Source organism: Bison bison, unplaced genomic scaffold, assembly GCF_000754665.1.
Source record: "Bison bison bison isolate TAMUID 2011002044 unplaced genomic scaffold, Bison_UMD1.0 scf7180017864345, whole genome shotgun sequence".
NCBI lineage: Eukaryota > Metazoa > Chordata > Mammalia > Artiodactyla > Bovidae > Bison > Bison bison.
In genome coordinates, this window is record NW_011494917.1 from 160,833 (window position 1) to 176,401 (window position 15,569).

The 15,569-nt window shown below is 41.1% G+C and overlaps 1 long non-coding RNA gene across 1 annotated transcript; it reads right to left on the reverse strand.

Annotated features, from left to right (window-relative positions):
- Positions 1-1,893: 1,893 nt before the first annotated feature.
- On the reverse strand, positions 1,894-12,289 carry LOC104999122. Its single transcript, XR_826548.1, has 3 exons — positions 12,085-12,289; positions 8,846-8,958; positions 1,894-1,965 (listed from the first exon to the last, which is right to left on the reverse strand). It is a non-coding gene; the product is annotated as an uncharacterized LOC104999122 (long non-coding RNA).
- Between the last annotated feature and the right edge of the window lie 3,280 nt (positions 12,290-15,569).

The window sequence follows — 15,569 nt, forward strand, 5'->3', positions numbered from 1 at the left end:
GGGAGGAGCGCGTGCCGGCAGTGACCCCGGGGCGCGCCTCGCACTCACCTGCGGCGCGTCCCCGAACTCCCCGTACAGGCCTCCGGCGGCTCCATACTGTCCCGTCAGTGCTCGGGGCCTTCAGGAGATGCTGAAGGGTGTGAGGAGCCTTTGATGGTGTCACCCTTTCTTGGTTAATGGCCCGGTCTTCGTGTATTTCGTTTTCCCTGTGACCCCATGGACTGCAGCACGCCAGGCCTCCCTGTCCTTCACCGTCTCCAGGAGCTTGCTCAGACTTACGTCCATTGAGTCAGTCGGTGATGCCATCCAACCATCTCATTCTCTGTCGTCCCCTCTCCTCCTGGCCTCAATCTTTCCTAGCATCGGGGTCTTTTCTCATGAGCCTGCTCTTCGCATCAGGTGGCCAAAGTATTGGAGCTTCAGCTTCAGCGTCAGTCCTTTCAATGAATATTCAGGGTTGATTTCGTTTAGGATTGACTGGTCGGATCTCTTTGCAGTCCAGGGGACCCTCAAGTGTCTTCAGCACCGCCTTCAAAAGCATCAATTCTTTAGCCTTCTTTATGGTCCAACTGTCACATCCATACATGACTACTGGCAAAACCATAGCTTTCCAGTACACTGCTTCAAAACCTTTCCAGAATTGCGTAGGTCTTCTGGAGATTGTGGGTACACCTATCTGGATTTGTTGTAACCATACCTGTGTATTCAATCAGTACCTGAAAGCCTAATCCTCCCCCCACCCCGCATGTTTTATTAGTGTTAGTTGCTCAGTCTTGCCCGACTCTTTGTGACCCCATGGACTGCAGCCCACCAGGCTCCTCTGTCCATGGGATTTTCCAGACAAGGATACTGGAGTGGGCATGTTTTATTACCACACCTTAATAAATTGTAAACAGAAAACTCACATCTTGGCGATACACTGGCCAAAATGTCAGTAAGGACCCAAATCAAACACTTTTTGGGTTGTTCTCCCATGCAAGAGTTCAGTTCAGTTCAGTTCAGTTGCTCAGTCATGTCCAACTCTTCGCAACCCCACGGACTGCAGCACACCAGGCCTCCCTGTCCATCACCAACTTCTGGAGTTTACTCAAACTCATATTCATTGAGTCGGTGATGCCATCCAACCATCTCATCCTCTGTCGTTCCCTTCTCCTCTCACCTTCAATCTTTCCCAGCATCAGGATCTTTTCAAACGAGTCAGCTCTTTGCATCAAGTGGCCAAAGTATTGGAGTTTCAGCTTCAACATCAGTCCTTCCAATGAACATTCAGGACTGATTTCTTTTAGGATGGACTGGTGCAAGAGTTACATAAGCATAATCTATGTCTTTAGTAAGAGAAGAAAGTATGACACTGGCTAAGGCTGCCTCTCTGTCATACATGCCAAAAGGGGATGTGGTACTACCACAAAACAAACTCAGGCTAATATAACTAATATACCACATCTCCAAAACATCAGGAGTGCATTGAGCAAGGCAAAACATTTACATTGTCACACCAAACAAACAGCAGACAAAAAGAATGCAGAAGACTTCACTTTGAGCTAAAGGCCTTGCTAATTTGAGAGCTGTTACCATCTTTAAATTATACTGAACACCTACCTTATGTGTGATACTGTGATGGGTGCTGAGAAGAAAGTGGGTAGGAGACTTAACAAGAAAAAAGCTGAGGGAACTTCCCTAGGGGTCCAGTGGCTAAGAGTCTGAGCTCCCAATGCTGGGGGCCTGAATTTGGTCCCTGGTCAGCGAACTGGATTCTCTTTGCCACATCTAAGAGTTTGCATGCCCCAGCTAAAGATTCCCCATGCCACAGTGAAGACCAAAGATCCGGCATGCTACAGTGAAGACCAGGTTCAGCTAAATGAATATTTTTTAATGAAAAAGGAAACAAGTTGAGCTGGGTGAGACTGTGCACCTTGCTGAGGACTGGACTTAACATGTTCAGGCTGAAACAGGCTTCCAACGTAGCTGGGGAGACAGTGAAAAGAAAGTAATTATGTTTGCATAGTGCATTACAACGTGGTTACACATATATGTTCTCATACCAACTTCATACCAACGACAACCCTTCGACTGCTAGGGGAGAATGACATAGATGTAGAATGTAACAGTTTATGAAATACTTCTCCCACTTTGAGTGCAACCTATATGTCAGGCATTGTGCTAAATATTTTAATGCATTATCTCATTTCATACAGTAACACTTTATTATTATTATTATCCCCCATTTTACAGATGAAGAAACTGAGGCTAGAAAAGTTAAGTACCTTGGTCGGGGCATTTCTGTTTAATCTTGCTGGAATCCAAAACACGCTTCAAACCACTGGATGAATCTAAGGTAACTTAGCAATTTGATTGGTATAAGCAGAAAGAGTTCTTAAAGTTATCACACTGGGGAAATCAATACAGGTTACAGTGTTCATTCATTCAGCAACATTTACTGAGCAACTATTGCATAAACAGTATCCTGCCAGGTTCTGTGTAGCAATGGGCTTACATCAAGTATAGAAGACAAACGTACAAATAAAGAATTACAACACAACATTTAGGATATTTAGACTCAAAGTACTCTGGGGCAGAGTGCTTCCCCTGGCAGAGGTCAGGGAGATTTCAGAGAAGATATTGTTGGAAGTGCTTCTTAAAGGATATGCAAGAATCTTTCCAGCTGAGAAAAGGGCAGGTCATCGGATCATATCTGGCAGAAGGAAGAACAGGTACAAAGGTACAGAAAGCTAAAAATAACGTGGCATGACTGAGAATCAGAAAGTGAGTCACTGTGTCTAGGGATCAAGTGCATAAAGTAGTTTGTAGATACGAGACCAGAAAGAGAGAACTGGGGCTATGTTGTATGCGAGGGCAAAGACTTTGCACACTAACCTCTGAGAAACCGAAAAAGGGTAAAGACTTTTTGGAGTGACAGATCTGCAATCTGAGAAGGAGATAACTGAACCGGAGAAAAGGTGGCATCTGAGTTTCAATTTGAAGTTTAGTTTAGATTTGGGTAAACAAAGAAGGGTAGTAGACAGCATGAGTAGAAGCTTAGAGTCCTGACCAGCGTGATTCATTGATGCAGACAATGAGACCAGCCAGGTGAGAGAGTCACACATGTCTTTGAAGAGTGGGAAGGTATTGTCAGAGAGAAACATTGTAGAGTGAAGAACCTTGAATGGCTAGATAATCTTAAATGAAGAAGTTGGACTTCACCTTATAGGCAAATTGAGTCAACACTCAATGACCCAACTGATTCTATTTGATCATATTTTAAGCAGTGACATGGACCGTGAATTGAATAAGACAAGAACCATGAAGTTCCAGCTATGTAGCAGTGAAAGGATAAAATCTCTACTTGAAACGAGGAACCCCTACTGGTGGCTGTGAAGCTGAATGGGAGAGCAGAGACCTTGGAGATGTTTAATATATAAGAGATGAACCAGAGCTGTTTCATTTTAAGAGATGTCCATCATAACCTCTAGGTAACTTCTCTCTAAAATAACTGGTACTCTTGATAAAACACACTGCCAACATCTGATATTTCCTGTTAAACATGTTCCAGAGTCTGGGAGGAATATTTCTTGCCTGCCACATTACTGTAATTGGGCGGACAGTGCAAATTAATAATACATCCATGCTGTGTCCAATTAGAAAAAGGTCACTTTATCTCTTCTTACTGCATACCTGACTGAGAAATCAAGGGACGAGACCAACATCTGGTCTAGGAATCAGGGCTTCCCAGATGTTGGTGTGCCTCTCGATCAGGTGGACAGTTTGTTCAAATGTCCACTCTCAAGCTTCACTCCCCACCTCTACCCTGAGGCTCTGACCTAGCAGATCTGCAGGGGCTCAAGAAGATGCATATTCAGTCATAACTACAGGAGATCACCTACATGCCGCATATTTCAGCTATAAAGCTGGACAGCAGTTCTTTCTGTTGCTCTTTTGCTACCACCTCTTTATCCTTGTCAACACTTCGTAGAACAATTTGTGAGTGCTCTCCCTTCATCTGCAAGCAACTAGAATAAAAACTAAAATAAATAGAATAAAAGCTGAGCAGGGAATTAGAGCAAAGAAGGAAAAAGAGAACAGAGCACGGCCCTTTTACAATCATAAAATGTTTTCAGACTGGGACATTGGCAGGAAAAGAGAGGCAGGGGAAGAGATGATTAAAGTAAGAAAGATACACTAGCAGAAACTCGCCCGGCACAGGGAATTCCCTGGCGGTCCAATGGTTAGGACTCAGTGGTTTCGCTGCCAGGGCCCGGGTTTGTTCCCTGGTTGGGATCCCCAAACCAAGTGTGACCAAAAAAACAAACAAACAACAAAAAAAAACAACAAAAAAAACAAAACTCCCACTACAAAACACCGAATGAAATGCTGGATAAAATAAAATTTCACTTAACGTGAATTTGCAAGTTTATGTAAAAGTAGGAGAAGTTCTCTTAAAATTTTGGGTATCAGCAAAGAACAGGAAGGAGAACTAGAAGTCTGAGCTGGAAGAAGAGCCTGAGAGGGTATGGACTCAGTGAAGGGGCTAGATGCTCTGGGGATATTTACTATTCTTGGTGTGCATAGCTATAGGGGCGTCAACAGGGCAGGAAGTAGATTGAAGACTCCATCATAAAGCCAGGACTGACAAAACAGTTAGCTAGATGGCAGACTATGAAAAAAATTGCAAAGGGAGACAGGAAATCACAGCTGTCGTCTTAGATTCTAGGTAGAACTATTTTTTTTCCCTTTAAGAATGGTGACTTCTACTTGAAACTCGGTTGGGTTTAAGGCATGATACAGTGTTTTATTGTTATAAAGAAAAAATTTAAGCCAATAATTTAAAAGTGAACTCAATAAATGTATAGAATATTTGAGCAGCACAATTAACAAATTTTATGAATATACAAAAAAATAAAAAAGCATCAGTTGGAGAATGCATGTTATTCACAAGAGCAAGTGCAACATCAGAAATGGGGGTTATTAAAAGCCACAAAGAGATGAGAGGAAGGCTCAAGAGGGAGAGGATATATGTATACTTATGACTGATTCACATTATTGTACAGCAGAAACAAACACAGCATTGTTAAGCAATTATCCTCCAATTAATTTTTTTTTAAGCCACAAAGTTAGTGTCAACAAAAATCAAAATATAGAGGACGTTATTTTGATATTAATGCAATCAAGTAAGAAATTGATTTTAGGACAATTAAAATTACAGATATCCTTCTATATACTCATGAGTCAAAGAAAAGAAACAAAATTAGAAAACACTTGGAACTGAACATTAATGAAAATGCCTGCTAATAAATAGTGCAAAGTGGACCTAAAGGCAAACTATGCAGAGAGTCTAAAAAGTAATAGGCTAGGACTTTCCTGGTGGTCCAGTGGTTAACAATCTGCCTTCCAATGCAGAGGACATTGGTTTCATACTTGGTCTGGGAAGATTCTTCACGCCACAGGGCAACTAAGCCCATGCACCACAGCTACTGAGTCCACGAGCCCTAGAACCTCTGCTCCAAAACAAGAGAAGCCACAGCAGTGAGAAGCCCATGTACCACAACAAAGATTAGCCCTTGAACATCAAGAAAGCCCTTGCACAGCAACAAAGTCCTAGCATAGCTATAAATAAATGAAATTCCTTTTAAAAAATTAATAGGCTAATTTGTCAGCTTAAGTTTTAAAAAATAATAGATTAAATCCAAAGGAGGTTGAAAAACAGAAAAATAAAGACATAAACAAAAACTTATGAAGTGAAAAACAAAGAAGAAAATGACAGAAAGTTGGTCATGTGTAAACACTAATTTTTATGGCAGAAATAAAGTGAAGTCAATGGAAAGTTTAGCGGATAAAGTTAGAGTAAATTTTCCAGAAAAAAGGAACAAAAAGACTAGGAAATATTTCAAAGTTAGAGATTAGTCCTGGAGGTCCACGTTCCAGTGTTCAGGAATTCCTGAAGGTGAAAACAGAATTAATGGGGAAGGAAATAATTCAATCATCAAAATTCAAGAACATGTCTCAGAAATGAAGGAAACAAGTGTCCAGATTAAAAAGATCCAGACCAAAGTACCTGGTTGTGAAATATCATTAAGTTGGGGACAAAAAAAAACAAGCTTTTTAGCTTTCAGAAAGAAAATCAGACTTTATGTACAGAATAAAGAATCAGAATAATATTAGACTTCCAAATTCATACCTAAAAGACAGGAAGGTAATATAACCCAAGGTGCCTTCTTAATAGGACATAATAAGATGCTAATGAGATAATTTTTTATTTTACTTTTGCATTGTTAAACAGTATTTTACATTTATTGACTATTGAATGCATAAATGATATTTATTGAATACTGAATGCATAGATGGTGCTTTTTGCTGTGTATTTTTTTATTTATGAGTACATTATAGCAAAAAGTATATTTGCTATAGAGTATATTTCCCCCAGGGAGAAATTTGCCCTTATAGCAGCAGTGGAAGCCAGAAGACAATGAAGCTGAACCTTCAAAATTCTGAAAGATAATTTTTGCCAAGAATTATATACCCAGCCAAACTATCAATTTAGAGTGAAGACAGAAGAGACATTTTCAGACATGCAAGATCTCAAAAACAACTTATTTCCTATGCACCTTTTCACTGGAGAAGAGGGAGTAAGGCAAGAAAGGGAAGAGAGCTCGGGGAAAGGACATGGTGACACACAATAGGAAAAGAGAATTGCTGAATAAAGGTGAAGCGAAACCAAAGGAGGAAGCTGTGCAGATCAAAAGACTACGTTCTCCATGAGATGAGGTCAGGGTTCAAGCAGACTTCTTCAAGAAGATCAGAGTCACTAGATATTCTTATGAAAATGGAAAAGATTACTAGTAGGCTCGAATGCAGTGAGTTAATGATGAATATGTGAAAAGCTAAAAGAACAAAATATTAATTTCAAGGAAAGTAGAATATGCTAGAAAGGTTTAGTAGAGTATGTGGCTCAACTGTAACTGACATTTCCATAGTCATAGTGATGTAAACATTGAATATTAAGCTAGCCAAAATTATGACATGACTGCATTAGCATGATATTCTGAAAAAAAAAGAGGTAGCAATACAAGCATACAATTAGAGATATTAAGATAAATATGAAGAATCACCTAAAATATTTGAAAACAGTCCTTAGAAATGGGAAGGTGGGCTTGGGGGATTGCTGGTTTCTCATAATAATCTTAAAAAGCTAAATTTGGGGAAAATAAAAGAATTGTTTACTCCCATTCATTTGTACAAGAGTCTTAGCTTCCATGATCCCTTGCCTATATAGGGTATCATAAAGAAAAGAAGGAAGGGAGGGAGGGAAGGAGGGATAAAAGAAAATGAAAGGAAATCATCGGCTATTTGGTACCCTAAAACCAACATCTCATTGCTATTTTGATTTTTATCTTTTGATGATAAGTAAGGATGAACATTTATTCATAACTTTTAAGTAGTAGTAGTGCTCAGTTTGGAGAAGGAAATGGCAACCCACTCCAGTGTTCTTGCCTGGAGAATCCCAGGGAAGGGGGAGCCTGGTGGGCTGCCGTCTATGGGGTCGCACAGAGTTGGACACAACTGAAGCGACTTAGCAGCAGCAGCAGCGCCAGGAGTGCTCAGTTGCTAAGTTGTGCCAGACTCTTTGTGACCCCATGGACTGTAGCCAGCCAGGCTCCTCTGATCAAGGGATTTTCTAGACAAGAACACTGGAGTGAGTTGCCAGTTCCTCCTCCAGGGGATCTTCCCAACCCAGAGATCGAACACGTGTCTCTTACATCTCCTACATTGGCAGGCAGATTCATTACCACTAGCACCACCCATAAAGCCCTCATAACTTTTAAAGTCCACTGTATTTCTGTTACAAGAGTAGAATTATCTAATTCTCCTTCATATAGTTTTTTGAAATACTGTTCTAATCTTAAGAATTTTAACATCAAGAATATTAACACTTTTTCAGTGGGTTGTCAACACACTTGCTTTTTGTCTCCTGTACACTTCTGCAGTTCAAATCCTCAAACACTTGTGAGCAAATAAGTTGAACCAAGGAAGTAATACGAAATAGGACGACTTGGTTTTGGAACTCAGTGAATCTAGTCTGCAATCACACTTCATTACTCCTAGTCGTGTGTCACTGGGCAAATTACTCAGCCTTTCAGGCCCTCAATAACCTTGTTTTAAATGGAAATAATAGTGCTCAATAAGGTGCTGTGAGGACTGAATAATACATATAAACTGTCTAGCAGATCACGCCATAGGTTTTCAGGAAATGTTAACAACTTGAGTTAACCAATCTTCAGAAATCAGGCAACTTGATAATGTAAAGGATTTTAAATGGATATTAAGTATGAATTCAGTATTTGAAAGAGAGTCTAGAAGTCTTGATTACTAAGTGTATGCATGCATGCTCAGTTGCTTCAGTCATGGCCAACTCTTTGCGACCCTATGGACCATAGCCCGCTAGGCTCCTCTGTCCATAGGATTCTCCAGGCAAGAATACTGGAGTGGATTGCCATGCCCTCCTTCAGGGGATCTCACGACCCAGGGATCGAACCTGCATCTCCTGCATTGCAAGCAGATTCTTGACCACTGAGCCAGCTTTGGTCATATTTGAAAACTTATTAAAGGGCACAACATTCTTTTATCCCTTTTCCTCCAAAGCAGCAATATCTAAGTTTCTCTCTAAATTAGAGAAACTTCTGTCAGAGTTCCCTTTCCACTTTCTCTAATGGAAGCAACCCCTTTTCCATTCAGTACCTGCATCTCACTGACCTGGTGAGACTGTCAATAACCTAATCCCACCTCACCAGGCATAAGGGTTGGGTGTCTGACTCAGACTCATAGAGCTTGATTTGGCTCCAGAGAACTTTACCAGAGTTGGCTATGGATGCAGGGACTCTTCCTTACTAACATGGTGGGTGTTCACAGCTGCACGCAGTCAGCCACTCTTAGAGCCATCTTTGCTGTAATTCACGGAGAACTTGCCTGAACCAGAGAAAAGCAAAACAAATGATTAAGACAAAAGAAACAAAGTGTCCTGGCAATATTCTTTGAACTCTACACCAGCCGAGTTTGAACCATCCCTTTGAATATCTGTGAGTAAAGACATATTTGCTTAATGAAGTTTGGCTTAGCTTTCTATCACTCATAATTTAAAGAGTTCTGACTGATGCCATCTCTTATCCCTGGAGTCTTTTCAGAGATGCTTTACTGAGAGATATGGTGTCCTTGGTATTCACCAAAGGTCCATCTAGTCGAGGCTATGGTTTTTCCAGTAGTCATGTATGGATGTGAAAGTTGGACTATAAAGAAAGCTGAGTGCCGAAGAATTGATGCTTTTGAACCTTGGTGTTAGAGAAGCCTCTTCAGAGTCCCTTGGACTGCAAGGAGATCCAACCAGTCCATTCTAGAGGAAATCAGTCCTGAATGTTCATTGGAAGGATTGATGTTGAAGCTGAAACACCAATACTTTGGCCACCTGATGCAAAGAGCTGACTCATTTGAAAAGACACTGATGCTGGGAAAGATTGAAGGCAGGAGGAGAAGGGGACAACAGAGGATGAGACAGTTGGATGGCATCACTGACTCAGTGGACATGAACTGAATAAACTCTGGGAGTTGGTGAAGGACAGGGAGGCCTGGTGTGCTGCAGTCCATGGGGTCGCAAAGAGTCAGACATGACTGAGTGACTGAACTGAACTGATAGTTCCTCTAGATGTGAAAATGTGGTGGGTTGTAGATTATAAACTATGTTAAGCTCCTAACTTGCTAGCAAAGGAGAAAAAAATCTTGGAGGAAGCAAGATGGCCACAAATGGTGTTTCCCTTGGCCCTCAAAGTTGCTAAGTGGGGGAACAGCCTTCCAGCACAATGTCCATTTGATGTCAGGTTTGTCAACTGTGGAAAGCTCAACCCTTGCAGCACCAGGATTTCCATCACACTGAAGACCTATTCAGGAAAAACTTAATCAACCTCTAGGCTGCTGCTGCTCCTGCTAAGTCGCTTCAGTCGTGTCCGACTCTGTGCGATCCCAAAGACGGCAGCCCACCAGCCTCCCCCGTCCCTGGGATTCTCCAGGCAAGAACACTGGAGTGGGGTGCCATTTCCTTCTCCAATACATGAAAATGAAAAGTAAAATTGAAGTCACCCAGTTGTGTCCGACTCTTAGCAACCCCACGGACTATAGCCTACCAGGCTCCTCTGTCCATGGGATTTTCCAGGCAAGAGTGCTGGAGTGGGGTGCCCTTGCCTTCTCCATCGACCTCTCTACTTACAAGTAAAGAAGTATTGATGTCAGGCTCTTTTGGGCCTTGACTTCACTCTTACATCATCACAGGCCAGCAAGGGAAAGCAGAGTGAACCCAGGTGTCCCTGCTCTACACTTTCCAGGATTCTAGAAACCCATTCTGCCAGACACTGTTTGATTTAACACCTATTATATCAGTTGTTCTAATACTGAGTTTGGTCTAAGGACCACAGTTGCAAATCTGTTTCACCATATATGAGTTTGCATGCATGCTTAGTGACTCAGTCTGACTCTTTGTGACCCTTTGGACTGTAGCCCGCCAGGCTCCTGTGTCCATGGAATTTTTCAGGCAAGAATACTGGAGTGGAGTGCCATTATCAGGAAGTTAAATTAGAGGCCAATTTTCTCTATTTAAAAAGATTATCTATTTCTTAAAAATGATCAGCTTATAGTGAATATAATTAATTGATAAAAATCAACAAATGGTCAAAGTTTTAATAACTATTCCATTTATTTTAGGGATTCTTAAATTTTTGTAAAAGAAAAAATTATCCTCAAAATATTCTTTTAAAAGAATCAAGTTCTCACAGAATATCCATCACCCTCTTAGAGCCGAAACATCTCCTCTTCTATTTAATTACTCTGTAAGTTTATGGAAATTGCCTTCACTCAGCACCATTTAAACAAGCAACTGCATGTAAATACTTTTCTTAAGTAGTTCAGGTATTATTACCCGTTATTCTTGCTGTCCCCTCTTCCTGTAATGCTCTTCCTCTTCTATTTCCATGACCATTTCTTTCTTAGTTTCAGTTCTCAGCTTAATATTCTACTTCTCAGAGAGGCTTCCCCATTCACTTTATCAAACTATTTCCCTTTTTTCTATTTTTTATTTTCTGTCTCATTTCTCTTATCACAATATATAAGTACTATTTGCCTTTTATTGCCTCTCTCCTTCACTCCTCCTAAGCTTCAGGAGGGCTGTCTGGTTGAGCATTTTCTCCCAAGTGCGTAGCACATGACCTGGCAGCTGCTCATTAAGTATGCCTTGAGTAAATGTTAATGTACTTTTTTCTACCTTTTAACAAGTCTCAAGAAATTAGCAAAGGCTGGAGATGACTGCCATTCCTCCCATCAATACCAGATTTCGTAACATAAACCGTGGAAAATAAGGTTGGTAAATAACACGACAGTTACACAATCACATTTGGTTACTGTCATCATAGTTAACTTTAGTGTGTTTAAATAAATAAGACTGTTATTCAAGATTTTTTAATTAAAAATATTTGTTGTTGTTCAGTTGCTAAGTTGTGTCCAACTCTCTGTGATCCCATGAACTACAGCATGCCAGGCTTCCCTGTCCTTCCCTATCTCCCTGAATTTGCTCTAACTCATGTCCATTGAATCAGTAATGCAATCCAGCCATCTCATCCTCTGTTGCCCCCTTCTCCTCTTGCCCTCAATCTTTCCCAGCACCAGGGTCTTTTCCAATGAATTGGCTTTTTGCATCAGGTGGCCAAAGTAGAGGCAAAATGCATATAATGTAAAATTTACCACCTTAACCATTTTTAAGTATCCAATTCAGGGGAATCAAGTACTTCACATCACTATGCTACCATCACCACCATTCATCCACAGAACTCTTCTTCATCTTACAAAACTGAAACTCTGTACTTGTTGAACAATAACTCCCCATTCTCCCTGCTCTTAGCATCTGCCAACCACCATTCTACTTTCTGTCTCTATGAATTTGACCACTGTTGGTACCGCATATGTAATAGTCAGGGCTCTCTATCAGAACAGAACTAACAGGCTGTGAACATATAACTATAGACATAAAGATAGAGACACAGAGAGGAATTGGCTTACACAATTATGGAGGCTGAGAAGTCTGAAGATCTTCAGTTGGCAAGCTGGAGACTTAAGAGAGTTGATGATATAGTTTCAGTATGAAAGCCAGAAGGCTTGCAACCCAAGAAAAGCTGGTGCTTCAGTTGGAATCCAAAAGCAGGAAAATAGTGATGTCCCAGCTCAAGGAGTCAAATGGGAAGAATTCTCTCTTAATCACAGGAGAGTCTGCCTTTTTGTTCTGTTCAAACCTTCAACTAATGATTGGAGGAGAGCCACCCCCATTAGGGAGGAGAGTGTTTTATTCAGTCTGCCAAGTCAAATATTAATCTCATCTAAAAACACCCTCACAGACACACCCAGAATGTTTGAACAAGTAACTGGACATCCCATGGCACAGTCAAGTTGACACATAAAATTAACCATCATATATGTCAACTTACACACGCACACACACAACATAAAAGCTGTGAGATGAGCTTATTCAGTGTCTTACTAAGGACTGCAGTCTGGGAGGCTGCCTCTCAGATGTCTCTGAGAAATTGCTCCAAGGAAGTAAAGGAGGAGCCAGTGAATTTTTTTCATTGGGAAAAAAATAATGTAGTCGGATACCAAGAGAGCACAGAGAATAGACATCTCAAGTTAAAGACATGAGGACTTTTCTCTGTATGGAGAGATGCAAAAATCCAGGGTCACTGGGACTTTTCCTTAGATATGTATCTTAACTAGGGACTGGTGTCCAAAGCTCAGACTACTTCCTGTTTTTCTCTATTCTGAATTCCCCTCAGGTGCACTGTCAGTGGGTAACTGTGGTGGCTAATGGCTTGATCCTTGTAAAACAGGAAAGCAACACTTTTTTTTCTTTAGACACCATATAAGTGAAATCATGCAGTTTGCTCTTTGGCAACTCTCTTAATTCACTTAGCATAATTTCCTCAAGGTTTGTCTGTGTCGTAGCCTGTGTCAGAATTTCCTTTCTTTTTGAGGATGAAAAATATCCCTGTGTGTGTATACACCAGGCGTCCCAGGGGCTCAGTGGTAAAGGATTCACATGCCAAGTAGGACGCGTGGGTTCAGTCCCTGGGTTGGGCAGATCCCTTGGACAAGGAAACGGCAACCCACTGCAGTATTCTTGCCTGGGGAATTCCATGGACAGAGGAGACTGGCGGGCTGCCATCCATGGGGTCCCAGAGAACTGGACACGACTTAGCGCCTACACAGCAGCAGCATGTATATGCCACATTCATTTTTCACCCGTTCTTCCACTGATAGATCCTTGGGTTGCTTTCACCTTTTGCCTCCTGTGAATAATACTGCTATGAACATGAACGTATCTTCCCTGGTTTCTGCTTCCTGTTCCTTTGTGTATATACTCAGAAGTGAAATTTCAGAATCACATGCTAGTTCTAGTTCTAATTTTTTGAGGAGCCACCAAGATGTTTCCCACAGCAGCTTCACCACTTTAAATTCCTACCACCAGTGTTCAAAAGTTGCAGTTTCTACACCTCACCCACACCTGTTATTTTGTTTTTTGACAGAAGCTTTCCTAAGGGATGTGACGTAGATACTGCTTTCTTTTATACTTAAATTTTCGTCACTTTCTGTCTATTTTACTATATTCTTTGGCAATACCTCTATAAGACTGCAGGCCGAGGTCTCAGAGACAAAGTAAATGACAAATGGCACTATTTGTGGTAAATTTCAAAAGACAGTAGGGTAAATAGAGGCAAGAGAATACAGAGGAAGGGCTTAGGTTAGGGCAAAACCATTACAATGGGTAGCAAAGAGGAAATAGGCATGGATGTGGGCAGTAGGTTATGGAAAAATCTTTTTCTCAGAACCAAATGGTTATAACAGTCATTTTTATTTTTAGGTGGAGTGGGAGGCAAGAGGGAGGAAAAGAGAGTCTAGTTCCTCATCATCCAGAATGACTTCACGCTGAGCACACTGACCATCACTGGAGTGAGAAGCCTGTTAGCAAGTGTTGTTGTTCAGTTGCCAAGTCATCTCTGACTCTTTGTGACCCCATGGACTGCAGCATGCCAGACTTCATGCCAGGCTTCACTGTCTCCCCAAGTTTGGTCAAATTCATGTCCTTTGAGTCAATAATGCTATCTAACCATCTAATCAAAAACATCTTTTATAAAAAAAGGTCTTCATGACCCAGATAACCACGATGGTGTGATCACTCACCTAGAGCCAGACATCCTGGAATGCGAAGTCAAGTGGGCCTTGGGAAGCATCACTATGTAAAAAGCTCATGGAGATGATGGAATTCCAGCTGAGCATTTCAAATCCTAAGATGCTGCTGTGAAAGTGCTACACTCAATATGCCAGCAAATTTGGAAAACTCAGCAGTGGCCACAGGACTAGAAAAGGTCACTTTTCACTCCAATCCCAAAGAAAGGCAATGCCAAAGAATGCTCAAACTACCACATAATTACACTCATCTCACATGCTAGCAAAGTAATGCTCGAAATTCTCCAATCGAGGCTTCAACAGTACATGAACCGTAAACTTCCAGATGTTCAAGCTGGAATTAGAAAAGGCAGAGGAACCAGAGATCAAATTGCTAACATCTGCTGAATCATTGAAAAAGCAAGAGTTCCAGAAAACCATCTATTTCTGCTTCACTGACTATGCCAAAGCCTTTGCTTGTGTGGATCACAACAAACTTGAATTCTTAAAGAGATGGGAATATCAGACCACCTGACCTTCCTCCTGAGAAATCTGTATGCAGGTCAAGAAGCCACAGTTAGAAGCAAACAAGGAAAAACAGACTGTTTCCAAATAGGGAAAGGAGTACATCAAGGCTGTGTATTGTCACCCTGCTTATTTAACTTATACGCAGAGTACATCATGCAAAATGCTGGACTGGATGAAGCACTGGAATCAAGATTGCTGGAAGAAACATCAATAACCTCAGATACGCAGATGATACAACCTTTATGGCAGAAAGTGAAGAGGAACTAAAGAGCCTCTTGATGAAAGTGAAAGAGGAGAGTGAAAAAGTTGGCTTAAAGCTCAACATTCAGAAAATGAAGATCATGGCATCCAGTCCCATCACTTCACAGCAAATAGATGGGGAAACAGTGGAAACAGTGACAGACTTAATTTTGGGGCTCCAAAATCACTGCAGATGGTGACTAAAGCCATGAAATTAAAAGAGACTTGCTCCTTGGAAAAGCTATGACCAACCTAGACAGCATATTGAAAAGCAGAGACATTACTTTACCAACAAAGGTCCATCTAGTCAGGGCTATGGTTTTTCCAGTAGTCATGTATGGATGTGAGAGTTGGACTATAAAGAAAGCTGAGCACTGAAGAATTGATGCTTTTGAACTCTAGTTTTGGAGAAGACTCTTGAGAGTCCCTCGGAATGCAAGGAGATCCAACCTGTTAATCCTAAAGGAAATCAGTCCTGAATATTCATTGGAAGGACTGATGTTGAAGCTGAAACTCCAATACTTTGGCCACCTGATTCAAAGAACTGACTCATTAGAAAA